The following is a 20,641-nucleotide window of genomic DNA, read 5'->3' as shown; positions in this document are numbered from 1 at the left end:
ATTGAATACACACTCATTTGCATTAACTGGAACATTACATACTAATTATGGGAGTAATTAAAAACTACTACATTCTTCACCAGTGATAACAACCACTATAACAATCATATGATGTAATAGCTTTAAACCGGTTAGTTGGGCCCACACAAATGGGCACTAATGTACCGCTTACACCCCAGTAGCTGTGCTGAGAGTTGTAGTGTTATTTGTTTACTGTATTGTACTGTTATACCATATACTGTCTTGTTGCTTTTCGCTCTGTACAATGCTACAGACCTCATAAGGCACCCTATTATAAATAATAATAATAATAATATGATGCCTAACATGCATTGAGAGCTCCAGCAGACTAATGCACAGCTCTCACACCTTGTACATAGCCGATTAAAAACATTGACTGTAAGCAGCCGCACTGATCCCGCCTCTCTTCCTCCCATATTGGCTTAAGCGCACGTCAATCATGCCCCACTTAGCTCCCTTCCTTTCGTCTCCTGTCACTGTACTGGCCAATCGCCCGCAGCAATGGGGTGGATGACGTCATCGGTTGCTAAGAGGAATCCAACGTGCGAGCTGTCAAGCTAGCGGCCTCATCTCTCCCGCCTTATCTCCTGACAGGACAAGGGAACCGTTACCGTGACAATTGTTTTTGTGTCACGGTTGCCTTCCAGCGTCCTGCCCCTCACGCCGAAAGCCACTACGTTCTCTAGTCAGCGGGCTCCTAGATTTTTTTGAGCTGCCGCTGACGTCATCAACCGGGCCTTGGCGCGGAGTGATCCGCCCTCTTCAGCCCCCCGAGTTCCAGGTGGTGAAGCGGCTGTGGCGGAGTGTCACTAAGAAGAATTTATTCCCATCCACTGTTTGTGTGTGTGGGGTGCAGATTGGAGAAAAGGAGTTCGCTGGGTCCCGGTGGGAGAAACGTGCCTTCAGGTGAGGGGAGTATGGGAGGGAAGGCGGGGTATGTGTGTATCCAGCAGAAGGGTGGAATACATTGTATCACACAGAAGGCTCAGTGACAGTGTACATATAGGAGCACATTGGGTGAGTATACAAAGTGGTCTTCATGGAGGAGGGGCTGTATACAAGTGCTGTCATTGTGTTTTATAGTATATGTAGTCCTTGTACAGTCAGTGTGGTGAAATAATAATGTTTCTTTTGATAGATCCACTTTTCCTCAGCTGTCTGGTTCCCCAAACTGAGTGCTTCCTTCTAACATTCCTTGTAGTTACCAGGGTCTGTACCCTGCTCACCCCCTGAGCTGGGCATACACTTCACTGAGTGCCCCCCACCCACCCCCTAGCTGGGCATACACTTCACTGAGTGCCCCCCACCCACCCCCTAGCTGGGCATACACTTCACTGAGTGCCCCCCACCCACCCCCTAGCTGGGCATACACTTCACTGAGTGCCCCCCACCGACCCACTGAGCTGGGCATACACTTCACTGAGTGCCCCCACCCCTTGAGCTGGGCATACACTTCACTGAGTGCCCCCCACCCCTATGTTGTGCCAGTGACCTCGCTGATATTGTTTTCAGTGCGTGTGTCCACACCCCCTGTCAGTCACCCAGCGCACAGTAACTATACACCGATGTCATGATTGACAGCTCAGGGAGCTGCGGAGCCCACAGTCTGCTCTCCCTCCCAGGCAATCTCTGTCTCCTACTAGGATCAGACACCCTGGTCCTGCTGGAACACTTAATAGTTATCCAGGGAAACACACCTCATACACGCGGCATGTTGTATGTAGGGCTTACACTGAAAGTGTCTTGTTTTTATGATAAATATTTGCATTTTATTACGGTGTTTTAATAACGCTGGGTAATCTAATGGGAAAAGAATGTCTATAGCTGTATTGCACAGCAATAGTTTTTAAAAATGAACTCGGGTTTCATACAACCTCCATTTGTGGTAGCTACAAATGCATTACAATGCATACTATATGTACTTTCCCCACTTGATATTCATGTAATTTATATTGGCACTATAGTGGACTCATCGTTCATGTTTTCTATTTTCCATGATTCCCTGAATATCTATCTATCTGGCTATCATAGTGTAATTCGTTTCTTGTTATGCTCTTTGCCATACTCCTACTGTTAGAATAAGACCATACTGTGCAGTAAACTAAAATATTAACGCTCTACAGTTTTTGTAACTTTAGAATTGTTAATGAAAAAAATCTATATGTTTAGTGGATTATTGAGTCAATAGAAACAATTGCTATTGCAGCCTCTGTGTAAGCTTTGACAGTTTTCAGGGTCTTTATTAATAATATAACCTTCAAACAAACTGTATAATTGGGAGAATGTGCTCCCAGTGGTAACTTGTGTACTCACATAGAGGTATATCCAGATGTTCCTCTTGCTAGTTACTACAATATTGTCTTTGGGGAAAATGATGGATAAACACATTTGAAAAACAAATGTAATAGTCAGATTTTTTTGTTAAGAAAGTTCTATTGTGACAAACATGTTAACCTTCCACTCCTTTGTTGATGCCAAGAGTAGAATGTGATAATAATTTGGTATAACAAGCAAAAACATTTAATAACCTAAAGCGTGTAAATACTGTATTCTACGTTAGCTTCAATGGTTATTTGATGTCAAAGATCTTTATACCTGTATATGAACACATTTTAAGATTCTCCCTCACATGTACTGGCCATCTGAACAATTTATATTAAATTGTCCACCTCTTTTTTTTTTTAATACATGTTTATTTATTTTTTCCTAACACAGCTGTGAGTGTGTGTATGGAGATATAGATGTGTGTGTGTGTATATATATATATATATATATATATATATATATATATATATATATGTATGTGTGTGTATATACTGAGCAGCTTCCATAACAGCTGGGTTTTGTTGCCTAAACATAAAACTGGATACATAATCTTTATTTCTAAATCATTAACACTTACTGTTTACCAGATTGCCCACGTTTTAGTTGTTTAAATGTGTCTATTCCAGCTTGTTAACGAGTGTCTGTCTTTTGCAGAGCCATTTTCAGTTTTAAAAAGTTAAAGTTCTGTGATTTTTTAGTAGAGGTACATACAAAACAGCCCAAATACATATTTATGACAGGTCTGCTTTAATTGTAGTGTTAGGAGACTCGCTACACATCTGTCTGCAGTGACTGTATGGTTGATTTTCATTAGTAGACACTGTCACAATAGACACAATTCTTTCTGTGACCCTGTGCCTCTGCTGCGAGGCATTGCCATACACTGCAAGTTGTATTTGGTTTATTTTGCTGCTTATTTAGTTAGTGCAAAAGAAAAAAATAATTACACATAATGTCCATGTTCCATGTGACTATTACTAGTTTTAGTTCAGTTGACATTACACTTGCATGGTAATACTGAACATGCCCATGCTTGCCCATGTCAGTGGAGTCTATGAGGGGATATTTCATTTGTTTTACTTAACCAGGATAACAGTATAGTAGCTCCTACTCATGTTAATAAGTAAATTGGTAACATTGCTCTATGCCCATGTTTTTCAGTATGTTTAGAGGAAAATATAGTTGCTGAAAGTGTTCTATTGTGTAATTCAGTACTAGATGCAGGAAAAACATTGATTTATTTATATATATATATCTATATATATATCTATATATATATATATATATATATATATATATATATATATATATATACCATTGCCATACATGATGAAGATACCTAAGTAATGTTGACAGTAGCAATTTAAAACTATTCAATTTGCCAATAAAGGGTACAGGATTCAATACCAGCAAAATATAGCGTAGGATGCATTTGGTTCGATGTTTAATGATAAACATTTCCCCTTAAAGGGGTTGTGTACTGTTAAGCAAGTTATCTCCTTTTGAATGTAGATTACTGTTGCGCCTGTCAGCCACTATTCGCACACTAGTATCTGATGGCCATCTTTTATTTAGAATAGGGTTGCCTTGTGGTACGTCCATGCCTGCCCTGTCCTGCACATGGACAAAGCTGTCTCATGTATCGCATGACTGCAGAATCCTCCTCCAAGCACTGTGTCTGAAAGCGCATTGCTAGGACATGTGTAGTAGACTTCAGGAGGAAGAGCAAATGGCTAGAAGTGGCTTTAATGAAGCTAAGCAATGGACTTTACTGAAGATCGCTGGCTGGGCATTCACTCGCTATAATGCTGCAGAGAAGCATAACCACAGTGGAGTGTGCCCAGAATCAAGGAGCGCTTGGTATTATTGAAGATGTTATATAGTAGGGGCACATGGCCTACAGACCATGGTAATGTTGACTGCTGGAGTTAATGGTCTCCCAGGAGCTGAATCTAAAAATGCACTGCACCAAATAGCTTCAGGGAAGACCCTACATTAAGGCAGGTAGAGGCTTCAACCCTTTCCAACCTACCAGAAAAAACCCTAAACAGTTGTGGCAATCATTTGTGGACTTAGTGTTTGGAAACTGGACAACTATTTTAAAGAAGAAGTCCTTCTAGTGTGAATAGTTAGGCCTAATTATGTTATGGATTTCAGGGTCTGATGGCTAGCAGATGATGTTGCAGTGAGAACTGGGCTTATGCTGAGAACTCTATATGCACAGCAGCTTGAAAATACGGAGATTGGCATCACAGATATCTGTTAGATACACACTGCTAGAGTGTAATTAACCAGTGATCAAAAATATAGGCATTAATTATATGTGCATAATATGAGACCTCTGAGACTTTCACTGTTTTCTGGTAATCTCTCTGTTTAATCATGGGATGACTGGACATTCTACTTCCCATGCTGACAAAACAATCCGGCAGTTACTGTTAGGCACAGCTAGGCCGCTATAGATGTAATGTAGTTAGTGAAGAGGTCAGGTTGTCTTAAATTGGATAATAAAAGGTGCACAAGCTTGTCTTCCCACTGTAATTCTGATTATATCTACTGTAGGTAGCACCAACGCATGCCCTACCTGGTATTTCCTCCAAACGGTTCTGTTAGTGTTGCTTGTAGGAGAGAGCGGAGTTCTGTGGACAAGTTCAAAGGGAATTCTTTGTTTACAATGAACACTGGAACTATTTTATAGCCACTCCAGTTGCCATTTACTTATTAAATGTATATTATTTTAAACTCCGATATAGAAACATGTAATCTACTTGTTACACTCCCTAAAACTTGCTTTGTTATTATTTACTGATAAATAGTAAAAAAAAAAAAAAAAAGATATGAGTATGATTAATAATATTCTTTCAAACTGAATATTGTATAGTCTCAGTTTATTTCATAAAAAAATGTGTTATATCTGCATATTCATGTTTACAGACAGCAGGTGTTAGTGCTTCTAGTACGCTCTGTAAACAGGTTTACCTGGTGAATAAAAGCTGTCCAAAAATATAGTAAACAAGGACAGTAAAACGTGTGTATTTGCCTCCTTGTGAGATGCATTACCCATGAGAAGTACACAGAGCATAAAACCACTTATTTGCAGACTACAGAACTCCAGGGGGTATATTTACTAAACTGCTTATTTGAAAAAGTGGAAATGTTGCCTATAGCAACCAATCAGAGTATGGCTGTCATTTAGTAAAATGTACTAAATAAATGATAACTAGCATCTGATTGGTTGCTATAGGCAACATCTCCACTTTTTCAAACCCGCAATTTAGTCAATATACTCTTAGGTGTATATTTACTTTTTAAGAAAAAAAATCCCCCAACTAGTAAAATATTAGGTGTCCCCAACTTGCTCTGCTGTAGTCATGAAGAACTTTCACTTGAAGATGGCCTGCAGCCAGTGTGTTTGGAAAACTGAATTGGATGATCTGCACTTGACCACGGGTGCGGGACCATTGCCTTTCCCCTCTCTCCTTTAAATAAAAATAGAGCCACTTTAGTGGCTGTAAGATAGAGATCCAAGTGCTTTGATCAAGCTTTTCTGTGTGCTTTATGTGAAAGGGCTCTAAATATGATCAAAGCTAATTAACCTTTATTTTATTTTTTTGTATCCAAATAAGTTGCTGTTTTCAATGATACATTTTCAAGGCAGAGATTTGTGTCAGTTTAAGTAGTGCTTCATCACCAAAAACATAACGAGACCAATGGTCTCTTAACCTTTTTGACAGCCAGCACCCTTTTTATTCTCAAAATGTGTTTTCGCACACACTTGAAAACTTTCTGGCCATTGTGTTTATATGCAGAAGAGATGGAAATCCCATCTCACAAAGGTAGTTGGTGGCAAATGGTATCTGCATTGGCAATGCTGCCAGTTGTGCAAATGGTATTAGCTGAGCACACCAGAGTTTTCAGTCCATTTTCTTCAAATTCCATTTGAATGCATGCAATGAGAATAAATTACCATTGCTCATGGAATTAAGGTCAAAACACTATGATTGAGTGAATGGTCTTTTTGTGCATGTTTGTGGGCAGAAAACTCCGGTATAGCATGGCATTTATTCAGCTGGTTACTGCCAGCTTGCACCAATCTTTTTGCACACCGATTTAACAAATTACTTATTTTGTGTACAAAACTAGATGTTAAAAATATTTTCAGTTAAAAAAATCTAGGGTCATAACTCGCACCCCAAAAAATGTTGTCTCGTATCCTTATTTGTGCATGCACCCCTGTGTAAGAGTCTGAGCACCTTTCAATAGATGAATGTGCTGATGTTGTTGGAGGCAGCAACTTGTCCACTTGTGTGATTTTGTTAGTGAAGATAGGCCTGCATGTGACAGTGTTATGAGATGAATTGGTTAATGAAAGTCAGACCGAGATGGACTGTGGAAGGAGAGGGTTTACCCAACAACACAGATAAGTAACAAGAGGTTTTTTTATTAAATTGGTTCATGAAAACTGTGGTGTTAAACTCGCCTCTATTAAAAACTAATTTCCTACATTTAGAAATAAATGGTTCAGTTAGACTTTTCAGACAGGTTTATATGACTAACATTAAAAGGAAAATGCAGGCCAGTTACGTGAAATACTTTCAGCACATTCTAAATCATGCTTTGTTTATCCCTCTTTAAAATAGTTTTGTGCCTACTACCAGATTTGTTGAAATCTCTCGGAGATTATTTTACTATTTGATATAGTGCTGGTATGGTCCTATTTTTAATAAAAAAACAAACAAACAGTTTAAAGGGGGGACTTTCTTTATGTTGGCTGAACACATACCTCCAAATGCTTATAATTTATTGTGGAAATGTCATTATAAAATGTCGGGTGAAGAATTAGAATACAACTGAATTATGGTCATTTTTCCAGTAGAGGAAAAAAAATATCTAAATTTCTTTATTATAGTTAGCGTTTTGCTATATAAACCGTATTCTCTGGTTATAGTCAGCATGGGTCCAAAACATGTGTTAATTAGGGAAAGCTTTCTAATAAAACTGTATTGTTTTATACCAAGTAAACATTTGTAATTATTTTATTTATTTATTTATTTTTATACCTTTTTTTTTTTTTTTTTTGTATAAGAAGTAGGTGGGAATGCCAGCATAAGTTATCATCCATTGTGCACTCTTGCATGTAGATAAACGCTCAGGGCATTGGGACTGGCTTAAGGAGTAATCCATAGGATGTTCTACCTAATATAATATATATAGTAGTATGTGCACAGATAATTTGGTAATGATCCCTAAATATCTGCAGAAAAGACGACTACTTCTGTTCCATCTATAGCTGTATTAGTAGAAAGCCTAAGCTTATTTCTAAGTGTGTAATTTTTCCCTAATTCCAGTCTATATTCAATGTGAAAGTGAAATGCTATGCTGGTGTGTAGATCTCCCTCTCTCCGTGTCTCTCTCTGTCTCTCTTCTTTTTTTCTAATATATATATGTATGTGTGTAAAGTTCATACGTGTTGTTTTTTGTTTTACTTTTAAAAACGGTTGTCCCTGGATTACTACAGTTGTGCCAAATTCCACGGTCAATATTTTAGAGGATTTTTTTTCTCAAAGAAAGTCTTTTAAAACAAATATAAATTACATGTCCTCTGTGACACCTACTTGCTATCAATGGTGCAGAATAAACTGCATCAGTGATACCTTGGTAGCATCTACTTATAATAAATTAATTATGTACATATAATCATCATCATCATCATCATTTATTTATATATCGCCAACATATTCCGTAGCGCTTTACAATAGAGGACAAACATAGTAAACTAATAAACAAACTGGGTGAAACAGACAAAGAGGTGAGAAGACCCTGCTCGCAAGCTTACAATCTATTGGATATAATGATACAAGGCATCTTTTAAAAGAAATAATTTAAATACCATGTTTTTTTATTCTTTGGTACAAAGAAGGAAGATGCCCTCTGCTTTGTAGCTGGTACAGAAATGAAGTTCCCTATGAATTGCATGCACTCAGGACAAAGCATTTTATTCGAAGTGCTATTTATCTGCTATCCTATCTGCCGGGCAGGCTGTCTTCAGACCGCAGGAGAGCTGTGCGGTATAGAGGAAGCCAGCTCAGGAAAGTGCTCTCTATTCTGACAGCCCTGCTGGCATCCTGTATACCTCACAGCTCTCCTGCAGGAGGAAGCCTGCCTGCTAGAGAGCTTAGCTTGCTCAATAAAATGCCTTTCCCATGGAAAAATATATAGTAGAGCAAAAGAAAAAAAATAAATCACATCATTGTATTCTGCAGCTAAACCAAGACACCTTGTTTATTTTCCTTGGTCTCAGGATAACAATAAGACCACCAGTGGTTTTTGGCAGCTTGTAGGATAGTGCAGTTCTTGAGGAAATAAAGCAATAGATGGTACCGACCATAAAGTTGGATAATCGGATATAAACTATGGTAACCAGTTGGATGATTTTTTTCATTGTCTAGTTTGCACTAAACAGATAATGGTCAATTGCTGATTACTTGCTGTGGGCCAATGCAAAATTTCACCTAACCGCAGTGTTGGAAATGGTAAATATGAATTGGTGTCCTTATTTGTCAGGAATACTTACATGTATGTTTCTGTGATGACTATTTTTACTTCAATGCAGTACTGTGTAAAAGTAATTTTATAAACTAAATTCACTGTGTCTGCAAACTATCATTTTACATTCTGTTCACTGTATTCCCCACCCACAGATTTCTAATCCCTTTCTGTTTATCTAGCATTGTGTTCTTGGTGTACTTTATAATGCTAATTTATTTCACATATGATGCAAGTCCCCACCTTTATAGTTGTTAGTAAATCCAAACTGACTTGTTTGGTAATTTAATACTGTGCTTACATCTTGAGCATAGCACTGGTGCTGCATATCTTCTGCATTGCACTTTTCTATATTAAGATCCTTCAGGGACAGGGATCAGACTAAAGATGGGTAAAATTGTGTTGGTGGCTAGAAGTTGGCTCTTATGTGTGTGGGGATGGCACCATCTAGAACAGTCTCTGGATTTAGATGCCAATGTAGTAAGACCTATTTGGTGATTAAAGTTTCAATATCTTCAGCAGTAAGGTTAAAATTGCTTATATAATACATTTATCTAGGATAGTGACGTGATAAAATATAAGGCTTTGTATACTTGTCCTGCCAATACATTGTGATGTTCACTGTGTTTATATGTGGGAAAAACACAGAAGTACTCAGTTTTCTCAGAGGGCAAATAAAAGACAACTTTTAAACCTTGTATGTAGTTTTGTTAGATTTGCTACAAGTGTGTGTGTTTATTTTTTTGTTTTCCTTTTAAAGCAGCAATCCCATGAAACAATGAAGCATGTTTTCTAAAAGAATAATGCTGATATTTTCCTTGGTATTTGTTTCTTTAGGTTGCTATTAATGATATATAATTCTGCACAGTGTCATGGACTACCATGGCAACCACAGTCACATGATGTAGTAAGCAGAGAGGCTATGGAATTCCCTTCTGAGCTCTGCCTACTTTGTGTACTGTAAAATCCTCTCTTCCTTCTCCCCCCTTGTGCCTTCACATGAGACTGTGTCTGTGTATGAAAGATTTTGAAAAGGAGATCCTGGTTTCTAGAAGGACAGCTAAGAAAAATGCACGCTTAAAAGGTATTTAACTCTCTAGTTAAATAAAAATTAAAATAAATCTTTGTAAGTGGGATTGCTGCTTTAACACCATTTAATAATTTCCTGTTTTAAAGCACTCTTCTTAAAGACTGCAGTCCTAGAAAACATAAAGTATACATGTCATGGTCAAGTAATGCTTTGGCTACACTCTGTATAATCAGACTGATGCACTGTTCCTTTTCTTGCAAGTCCATTTAGTAATTAAAGGAGATGTCTGCCTTTTTTATGTTTTATTTTATTCCATATATTAAGCCCAAGGAAGCCTTTACATAATACTGTACATTTTCACCTTTGTGTTTCTGCTGTGGTGCAGAAAAAGTTTTGTAAGAAATATATAACAACTATACAGAGATTAATAACTAAGTAAGGAATCCCTTCTATAAAGCCATATGTAATCCATTCTCCTAATACTGTTCTATGTACAGCATGATGATTGGCAATTAGTGCAGCTGCCTAGCCATTTTGCACTGTTTGCTGAGAAGTGAGGTCTCCTCCATTCAGATTTAAGTGAAGGACTTAAATTTTTTATCAGCTCAATCACTTGGCAGTAACTCTGCAGGCATAACTATAACGTATACAATATTCTTTGGCTTATTGAGGTCATAGCATGCTTGTAACTACTGTTTTAATGTGCTACGCCATAACAGACCCAGTAAACTGAAATGTCCGGTCTTTAACATATACAATGACCCCAATTCCTGCTGGTAGCCTATAATGAAATCTGCAGTTAAAAAGTTGTTTGGGTGAACACCGTTGCCTCGTTGGTTTTCCATAGTCTCTAACGGGTAAATCTGCCACAATGGGCCATACACTTTATTACTTGTAAGGAAATTCCAAGCGCATATTACCCTCATTCATTTTCAGTATGTTGGTTATTGCCGTCATATAGCCTGTGGATGTCTCTGTTTCTTTCAATGAATGCTTTGCCTAGCCACAAATAGAAATAGCAGCAGTGGTATCTGAAGGTTATAATAAAGTACTATATTCCATAAAATAAAAAGTTTACTTATGTATGTGGAAATTCAGTAAACCCGTGATAGTTTCAATGACTGGGAAATAGAACATATGTAGAAATAAGAGTAAGTGAACATTTTGATATCTATATTCTTTTATGATCACGTATAATCATTATTTGTATATATCCAGGTTATGTATGCATTGTATGTATCCATACTAGGTTTTAATTTATTTATTTTTAATGAACAAATTGTAAATAATTGACGCTGTAAATATAGCAAGAGGGTGTATATGTATGTATGTATATATGGGGAGGTTATTTTTTTTTTTACTTTTTCCGTGAGATAGGCATTTCCATGCAGCGCATGCACACCAAAACTGTGTATGCATACGTCGGTACCTATATTTTTGTGTATCACTGACTTGCGTCCTCCTACTTCTGGAAACGAGGGGAGAGCAAGTGTAAGCTGAGTACGTATTCACATAGATGCAACACCGTCGGATATGGACACATCCCCATAAAACGCCTTTAAGAGGCATATTCCTTGCAGGTGCTGGAGGGATGGTGCAACTATACAAGATGATGATGATGATGGTCACTATGTAGCCGCTACTGATTGCGTATTGGCCCCACTAGCTGATCGTACTTCAGACAGTAGCTTTGTGGTTCCATTGTAAGAAGTTGCGTTCGTCTATTGGCATTACAGACTTGGGGGCATATTCAACTGTTTACTTTTTCCGCCGCAGAAAAAGTAAACAGGTTATTACGGTAATTCTACTCAGATTTCAGCTCGCAGCTCCCTGTGGGCTGATGTGAGAATGCAGGTGTTAAAAGATAAAAAAGTAATAATAATAGAACTATGAGAAACTCTACAAGGAACAATGTTTAATCTCACAGCGTAACAGAAGTTCATTCTACCGTCTACCTGTGGATTGTAATTTGTTAGAAAGACTGGCTTCTGTATGAAATGTATGACATTAGAAGAATACTCTTCTTCCTCCCAGGCATGTACAGTTTGTTTGCTTGTCTATTTAAGCTTGTTGCAGGAGCAACCACTGGGTTAAGTGTTTTTTCCACCCTTTATTTGTGACACCAGTCGCACGTGTGTGTGTTCAGTAAATAGATTTCGCTGCCAGAATCCCGCCTCAGATTAGAGCGGCTGGCACACATCACATAGGATTTTTTTCTAAACTGAATGCTGTTAATAGTTTTAACTGTAGCAGATATAGTATCCAATGAATGAGTAAAATATAGCAGCGATTCAAAATAAACACCCAAATAGATTTGCTCACTGTACTATGCAAGACTATTTCTGGCTATCCTATTCCCTGGGTTGCTTTCCAGTCAACACTTGTACATGACAGAAGATGTTCTCAGCTCCGGCGTTCTAATAACCACTGAGAATTTGTCAGATATGGTTTTATATTCTTTTCTTTTTTTCCCTGACATTTACCTTTGTTTGTCCATAAGCCCACATGGTGTGTGTATAGTTATATACTTTGTTTCAATGGGGTTTTTTGGGGTTTTCATTTGAGATGAGAACTACTAAATTTTCTTAATAAAATAAATAAAGATAAAATAAATGATTTAATCACTTCAAGAAATAAGACATTTTATCCAGAATGCCACTGCAATGGGTTTGTTTAATGACATTTTCAAGCATTTTATCAACTCTATTTTATGTTTGTCATACTGTTTCTTATAGAATGTAATGCATGGCAGAAAACCTGTTTTGGAAATCACACTCCCGCTACCGTGTCACAGGTGTCCTAAGCCTGACGTCACTGTTGTAGTGGCTACCGATGTTCTCAGAAGAACATTGTATTGTAATACAGCTGTTCTTCACTGAACAGCCACTGTAACAAAGTATATCTAGCCGTTGTTAACTTTCTGAGAATAGTTCTGTATGCAAAATAATTTCAGAAAGAGGTGTTTTAGTTTGATACAAATATATAGGAAAATAGGCAGAAATGCCACTGAGATTGTTACGTTTTAAAAATCTCTAGATTCCAGCTTGGACATGTAATGCCGGCTTGGTTGCTAAGGGTTACTGCAAATTTTTGCCAGCTGTATCCAGTTATAGAAGATCTAGAGGAAGATTCAATTAGCTGCGGTAGTGCATTTTTACTGTAAGTATTTTTATTGTTGTTTTTGCTCGCACTTTTATGAGGAAAGAGCCAAAATCAGAGAAGATTTTGCTAAAAAAATACAGGTGAGGTGTCTCTGCGACCGCTCTGGACACACATATTTGTTTCCTAGTTGAATCTCCCTCCTAATGTTTTGTTCGGTGCAGCCACAACAGTTAATGAAAGATATATATTTGCACACTAGTTTTCCTGATACCTAGACTTTATGGCACTGATTACATGCACAGCGCTGAATAAATGCAGTCAGCTTCAGATTAAATTAAAATCTGTTTCTAGCTAGATATTGAGCTGGTATTATGTGTTATTTCCACACCTAAGTTTTTTCCCAGTGGTTGAAATGTCACAATTTTGTTAAGAAATATAGATTTTTCTATTCTTTATTCATACATTAATACAATCACAACTTATCAATGGCCAGTTAGATCAGAAAATTCATTTTTAGGCTGGCAGATACACACTATATTCAGTCATAGCTTCTATTGGTTTGGAAATATTTGATTACTGGTGATAAATTTTGTTTATCTGTTATTCACAATTCTGTTCATAACTTTGCAGTTATCAGGATTTATAGCAGGTCCTTCTATGCATTGCAAAACAACATTTTAAATTGCTGTGCATGTGGAGCATGGGTTTACAGAGCCACACTTGCAGAGGAGCAGAAGTTTGATAGGGGGAGGTATCTTTAGGGGCGTTGCCTGCTGTGCGTAGTTACAGATAGCCGCTTCCACCTTGACTAGAGCTAGCGATCTTCTGGTTTCATAATATACTTTTTACGGGACTCATTTTGCAGCTCCATGTTGCAGTTCGGTAGAGGAGCGCATTTAACAAAGAATTTGATGACTGGTGGGGAAAAAAGACAACAAAATCCTACAGGACCATTTAGCCTTTTTTTTGCATATGTTGTTTTGTTTTTTGTTTTTAATTATTACTATTTTCTGAGTCTTAAGAGCCATATCTCCTATGGATTCTTGAATTCTTAATCTGTGAGGCCCACTCACATCTGCTAAGATACCATTCCATGGCTCTATCATCCACTCTGTACAAAAACTCAAAAATACATTTTATGTTGCTTTTGAGACTCCCATCTTTTTCCAGTATCAAGGTGTGTACCCTTGTTTATTTTTATTTTTTTTAAATGTCTTGATGGAACTCCACAAATACTAAATGATTCAAATATTATATTAATATATTATTTTTTATAATGCCATCACTATCCCTTTCCCCCTGAAAGCTATACATGTTCCTCTCTTGTAGTCTTTCATAGTAAGTTTTCTAATGCAGCCTATGTAATATTTTGGCCCACTCTACTTCAGCCAAACCCACTCGGCAACGTAATACAAATATATATAATTGTCCCCTTACTCTCGTAGTCAATTTATTTAATGTATGGGATAGTTCTAAAGTGTTAGAGGGCTGGATTTTGATATGATGTTTCCACTTTTGCATATTGCTCATCCAGAGAGCGCAGGGTATGTGTGCATCTAGAATGCTTTGTAAATTGCCTCCAATAGGTCATGCTAGTTCATGGGAAGTATTTTTAGGTGCATGTTTGTATCTGTTTTATTTTACACAAATATCCGTTCAAAAGACCCATGCGCTGCTCAGCATACTAACCTAGTATATTATTGTCCGTAATGGCAGCCATAGTATTGGCTATCATCATGCTGTGTGCCGATGAGTTGTGCACAGTAAGAACGCTGTTAGCTGAGCATCCTAGTGGTACATGTGGCCTCTGTATTACAGAGATGATGAATTTATGGGCGCAGTGACAGGCTGGTTCCTAATATTTTTATTGCCTTGTGTATATGTTAATTTTCTCTAACTGTTATGCCGTTATTAATTTCGTAAAAGTAACCATTAGCAGAATAATTGAAAAGCATATTTTTGCATGTTTTACCCTGAATTAAGAAATTTATGTAATTTTTTTTATTTCAATAAGCAATCAAATGAGAGCCAGAGGTGTCCTGAGGGAGGTGGATTAAATTGGCTGCAGTACACCCCCCCCCTACCCCACCCCACCCCCACAAAAAACATACATTAATGGTAAAACTAGTGCTTAGCAAAACTATTAAAAAGAAGTTTAAAAACTATAAGTTTTATTTTGTTAAGTGTTGGGGTATGTTTATAAATACGGATAATTACACTTCCCTGGTTATTGAGACAACCAATAACTGTATAACAATCTTGGTATATCTGGCCTTAAATAAAGCCAAGGTTTAAATATTGCGTAAATAATAGTGCATTTTATGCAGTGGTTATTGTGGCCAAGGGAAGTCGCCACAAATGTAACGTTCACATTGCTCATTCTTTGAAGTGCTGCACACTCTCTGTCAGTGCCTGTTTGGCTTCTGCCTTACTGTAAGTTGCCTGCCACAGTATGTCTGAATTCACTGTGGTAATCGGTGTTTTGTTGTTTTCAGGGATAAGTTGTACAGCCCCCTGCACCTGCAGAAGTTACACATTGCATCTACATGCTCGCGTGTGGCTTGAAGTTTCTTAATTTCTGTTTCATTTTTTTTTCTTTTGTCTTTTACCAGAATACGTTTGTAGATCTCTTTTAAAGACAACGTTTCCATAGAGTGACATCAACTCTACCGTTCTTTTCATCAAAGATATGTTCAATCTGGTAGCATGCATCACTTGCGGGGGAGGTGATTGCTTGTAAATAATGTGCTCCTTATAGTTTTTGTTTTCTCTTGTGTTATTTAAAGGTTTTAGAAAAAGTGTTAGTTTATATCAATATACTCCTCGCTTTATTCATTGGACAATAAAGCCAATGGTCTACAGTAGGTAATCTTCACAGATGTGCGTTTTGTTTCTTGTTTTTGTTTTGGTTTTTTTTAATACTGTTTTTTTTTTTTTTTTTTTTTTTTTTTTGTGATCTGGGTGAGAGATCAAGCAGAAGTGGACAGGGCTTTATAGAGCTGCACTGAGACGGTGTTATTTAAAAATGAACAATAAGTCAAACATTGGCAGTGCTGCATGAATATGCAACTAGTACATATACGAACATCCTCTCCACCATGGTATTGTGTAAATAAGTGGAAGACTGGCAAAAACCCAATGGGTGGAAAAGAAAATTAAAGGGACCGTGATGAAATTTCCCTGAAGAACTCTGTCTCTTGAATTGTGATCTGGGGTTAATGGGGTTCAGGTGTTTCATAAGCCACATTTACCCAAGGTTCATTGGCTGACATTGAACCTCCATTATTTGCAGGTTACAGCAGTGAATACCTGTAACACTGTAAAAGCACTGAGAGAATGGGAGGGGGGGGGGGCAGATTGTTGAGTAAAAATGAAATCTGATTGGACCGCTGTTCAGTAAATAGTGAACTCTTGGTAATCAGTTAGTACTGTGTAGAATGTACCATTATGGGGAAGGGAGAAGAACCCTTTTCATTTTACATTGTGATTAATTTTCTGAGCTTAGAGCTTTCTTTTTTTTCTTCTTTTTGTTTTTGTGTGTTTGTATAGTGATGGCGGCATTTTAATGCAAGTATTAGCATGCCTAAACAACCATTCAAGCGAGTTCTTTGAAATAACATGGTTTCCAAGTAAAATACTCCAAAGTAATGGTTGACTGATGTTGGCAAGACTTGTGTTAGAGTACAGGGAAGAATACATGTGTTTTCTAGTTAGCACTTCTAAGTGTGGGAACAACTGTTCTGGGAGAGAATTTTATTTAATTCCATGTTTTACTGCTGTAATATAAATATTGACAAATTGTCTATCTCTTTCAGCCGCCATATTTAATCCTTTTGTTGTCAGAACCACAAGGTTAGAGCGCATTGCTGACAGCACAGCTGGAAACAAATGGTTTAAAGCATAAGATTTAGTTTCTTACAATAAAACCTCCTTTTATGATTGGATGTTCTGGTTACAGCATCGTGAAGAATGAAGAGAAAAAAATCTTTCTGCTTACACTGCTAGTCTGTTGATGTCTTAAATGGAGAGTTGTTTGTATGTAGCCTTTTTAATGCTACATATTACTGTGTGTGTGTGTGTGTGTGTGTGTGTGTGTATTTATAGATATATATATATTATATTCTGTAGCCTCTTCCATTTAGCCTATTCCAGGATTGTCAAGAGAATAAGAGTAATTTTACAAACTGTAAAAATGACAGATCCTCCATGCTTCGCCATGAGTATGAGTGTGCCACATTTCATGGTGCATGTTCACTCCACTTGGAAATACCACCGGCATCTACATTTACTACATTTGTGGTTTGGTATGCTACTGTGCATTGTGGAAACTTTAAAAAATTCAACCTACTTCCGATTTAGGATCACCTCTTTATATACTGCTTAATTTGACTTTATTTATGTCTTTCATTAATCATGGGTGAGGGTGACATCTAGACTGTCAGGTGTTTTACATATGTCTATTTTCTGTGGGTGTTTTTTGTTTTTTTGTTCGTTTTTTTTTTTTTTTTTAAAGGTTTTCATTAACTTTGCAGTTTGCCTAGGAATGTACTTTTCTGCAGAAGGGAAGATGGAAGGTACAAAACGCGCTCCATTTAAAGCTCAGTGACTATATCCACTGGGGATTTTTTTGCAGGGAAAAAGTCGGTGTGCCCTCCTGCAAAACTAGAGATGACCCTGTAAGTGTGCTCTTCTCAACCCTTTTAAATAATCTCATCCCACTAAACAAAATCTAATTTTTGCATATTGCTGAACTATAGTCTCCAAATAAACCACCTATTCCGCCAAACTCCTCCCATTGGCTGGTGCACTTCCCTGTAAAAACAAGTGCCATGGTGCAAAAGTAGTCATATGACGTTCAAGAGCATTTGTGCAGCGGCTTTGAGGTTTTGCATTTTCGTTTTCTTGAATGTTCTTAATGCTCCCTTCCTTAGCAACCCTTTATTAATTATCTTCCCTTTAGCTGTACATATATTTCTTTTTATATATATATTATGTTTTTTCCAAAGATAATGTATCCAGAGCCGTAACTTAGAATTCTAGCACCTGGGGCGAGAAAGACAAATGCCGCCCCCCTAGCCCTCAATTTTAACCAAATGAACCTAAAATAGTCCTAAATTGCGCCTCCCTTCATCGTTGCACCCTGGGCGGTCGCCCCTGTCCACAGCCTTAGTTATGGACCTGAATGTATCTAATACTTAAAATACAGAAACAAGAGTTGGTTGTTGTTTGTGGGCACTATCGGAATGCATAGGACAAAAAATATTTTAAAAGCAATCCAGATAGGTCAGGTAAGCCCGACAACCATTTTTAATGAACCAAGGCAAGCTTTCCCTTCCCCAGCCCTTGTCACTGTGAGTTAGTTTACGAGTAGGTTACCAGCAGAATGTGGATACTTGGTGCATACCAGATTAAAGAACATACACTGATAATTCACTGATAATTCACTGACAATTCACCCTATCTGTTTTGAAGGTGATTTGTATCATGTCTGCTAGATCATTCAGAAAAACTTATGACTCCTATAGATCAATTTCTTGTAGATAGAGCATTTATTAAACGCCAAACCCTGCACTTCTAAGGGAGGAATGGAATTCACAATCTGTGACTGGTATTTGTTTTTGTGACTGAAATAGTTGTGGGAAATAATGTGATTGTACTTTGAGTGTTCAGCTTCTAGTACTAACATACATGCAACATACAAAATAAAACTTTGGGGATTTATTAACAGTATAAACAATTTTTGAGATGTTTTTCAAAACTGTAAAAATATGTTTTTTGGAGAATCAAAATTTTGTTTATAAAATTTTTATTAAAACATAATGCTGTTATATATACTGTATATATCGTATGAAAGCCCATAAAAAGAGGTTTAAAATGAGATCTTGCGCAGCTCTCTAGCTCAATCAGCTCAGCTACAAATGCAATTGAAATAAACGTTAAAGGCAAGTTTTTCGTTAAAGTGCATCTCTAAAGTCATATAACTTCAAAACCACTGCACATATCAGCCTAAGATTTGGGGATTTTCTTTACACCCATGACAGCATTTATTATACCAAATTTCATTAATATCTGAAACGGTCTGTTTGAAACCCTGTGTTGATTTGATGTGGAATGACCCGTACGCCCCATGAGGTACCTAGTCATTTGTTACCAGCCCCAAATGATGTGGCGGGCATTCTCTCTAAAAGAAAGAAAAAAAAAAAGAGACCTATTGGAGTTTTAAGTTGTCAAATATAGAGGTTGTGTAGCACGCTGTGTAGACTGTGCATATTTACGCCTGTGTAAAATAATAAATTAAATAAAATAAAAATTATAGCGAGAATGAGTATGTATATATGTGTGTATATGTATATATGTGTGTGTGTGTGTGTGTGTGTGTTTTTTGTTTTGTTTTGGTTTTTGTTTTTTTTTTGCAATTATTATTTCTATCATGTCTAAGAAATAAACTTTGGGAAGGCTGAAATTCTCCATTAGGAGGTGTAACAGTCCCTTATTTCTATCAAGTTTCTAACTAACAAGGTGACAGCCCAGTGCTTATCTTTTAGATATAACAATTCTGTTGGTCAAATAATTTGTGTAGTCCTACCACAATATTCAAATAAACCTGAGTTTTAGTGCCATTTTTCGGGCAGGTAGAGCAGAATGAGAATGATGTTTACACCTTTTTGGGATATTATGTGGTGAATTCAATTGGCTGCGTTACTGTAAAAATTAATGCGGCCTGCGCGGTATTACTGACGTTGCGGTAATAGTGTGAGTAATTATCGTTAATACGGTAATTTCAAAGCACTATTACCGCTCTCAGTGCGCCCTGCCTCGTGGCTCCCTGAGCTGGGAGCAGAAAGCAGGGCTAAAATTACCGTAATAATGGTAACTGATTTAGCGCTGCGTTACTCACGCCAGAATTGAATACCCACCCCCCATCTGTCAGTAGTTCTTTATTACTTATTTGCATTAGACTAACTTGGTCTATAAACTGAATTGGAGCATGTTGTCTGTACAGTTTTTTTTGTTTACTCTTTAATCTATTTTTTTTTTTCCCGTCAAACAAATATTTGCTTGAAATATCAGTGCCTGTACTGCGTGGGACTTGAATCCCATTTTCCTTCTCCCCTCTGCACATTTCTTGTGTTCTGCAGCTGCCTGGCATGTGAAAAAAACTGGAAAGCAAATGTCCTAGGAACAGGCTAGATAGAGATCTGCAGAGAGGAAACATAGACTATGAGGCTACCGTCCCACATAATTCAGTTTATAAAGCGGATGTTACAAGAACACAATCCTCCGTTCGAAAAAGAGCATTAAGGAGCATCCGTTTCCAGACTTCTTTAATAGTGTAGGGTTTTCTATTCATTGGGAAACTGGTTGATGTAATAACTTTAGATTGTACGCTCCTTTGAGCAGGGTTATCTCTCCTCCTGTCTTCATCACTTTAAACTCTGCTCTCCAGCTACCTTGCCCTCCTCCTCTCTGTTCCCTCTTGCTCCCTCCTCACCACTCTGGGGGTTTCCCTGCCTTCCGTGCCCTCTTGGGCTCCGCCGTATGCGGGACCTTCCCCTCTCCCCTCCCCCGCCCCTCTAGCTGTGCTTTGAGATCTCTGAGTTACTGTGCGTTTTGTTT

General features: G+C 37.6%; 1 protein-coding gene across 9 annotated transcripts in view; it reads left to right on the top strand.

The window, feature by feature from the left end:
- The first annotated feature begins 819 nt into the window (after positions 1 to 819).
- The window catches only part of MEF2A (myocyte enhancer factor 2A), a 92,248-nt gene continuing 72,426 nt past the window's right edge, over positions 820 to 20,641 (top strand). For 8 of the 9 annotated variants that reach the window (XM_075207689.1, XM_075207687.1, XM_075207691.1 and 5 more), the window contains exon 1: positions 820 to 927. The gene's annotated coding sequence lies outside the window, so the exon portion shown is untranslated. Of the gene's footprint in view, positions 928 to 950; positions 1,039 to 20,641 lie in introns of those variants that run through there. The other variant, XM_075207683.1, reaches the window with a different exon arrangement.

Source organism: Mixophyes fleayi, chromosome 4 (genome assembly GCF_038048845.1).
Source record: "Mixophyes fleayi isolate aMixFle1 chromosome 4, aMixFle1.hap1, whole genome shotgun sequence".
In the NCBI taxonomy this organism is placed as follows: domain Eukaryota; kingdom Metazoa; phylum Chordata; class Amphibia; order Anura; family Limnodynastidae; genus Mixophyes; species Mixophyes fleayi.
The sequence above is the reverse complement of the archived record's forward strand: the minus strand, read 5'-3'. Positions and strand labels throughout refer to the sequence as shown.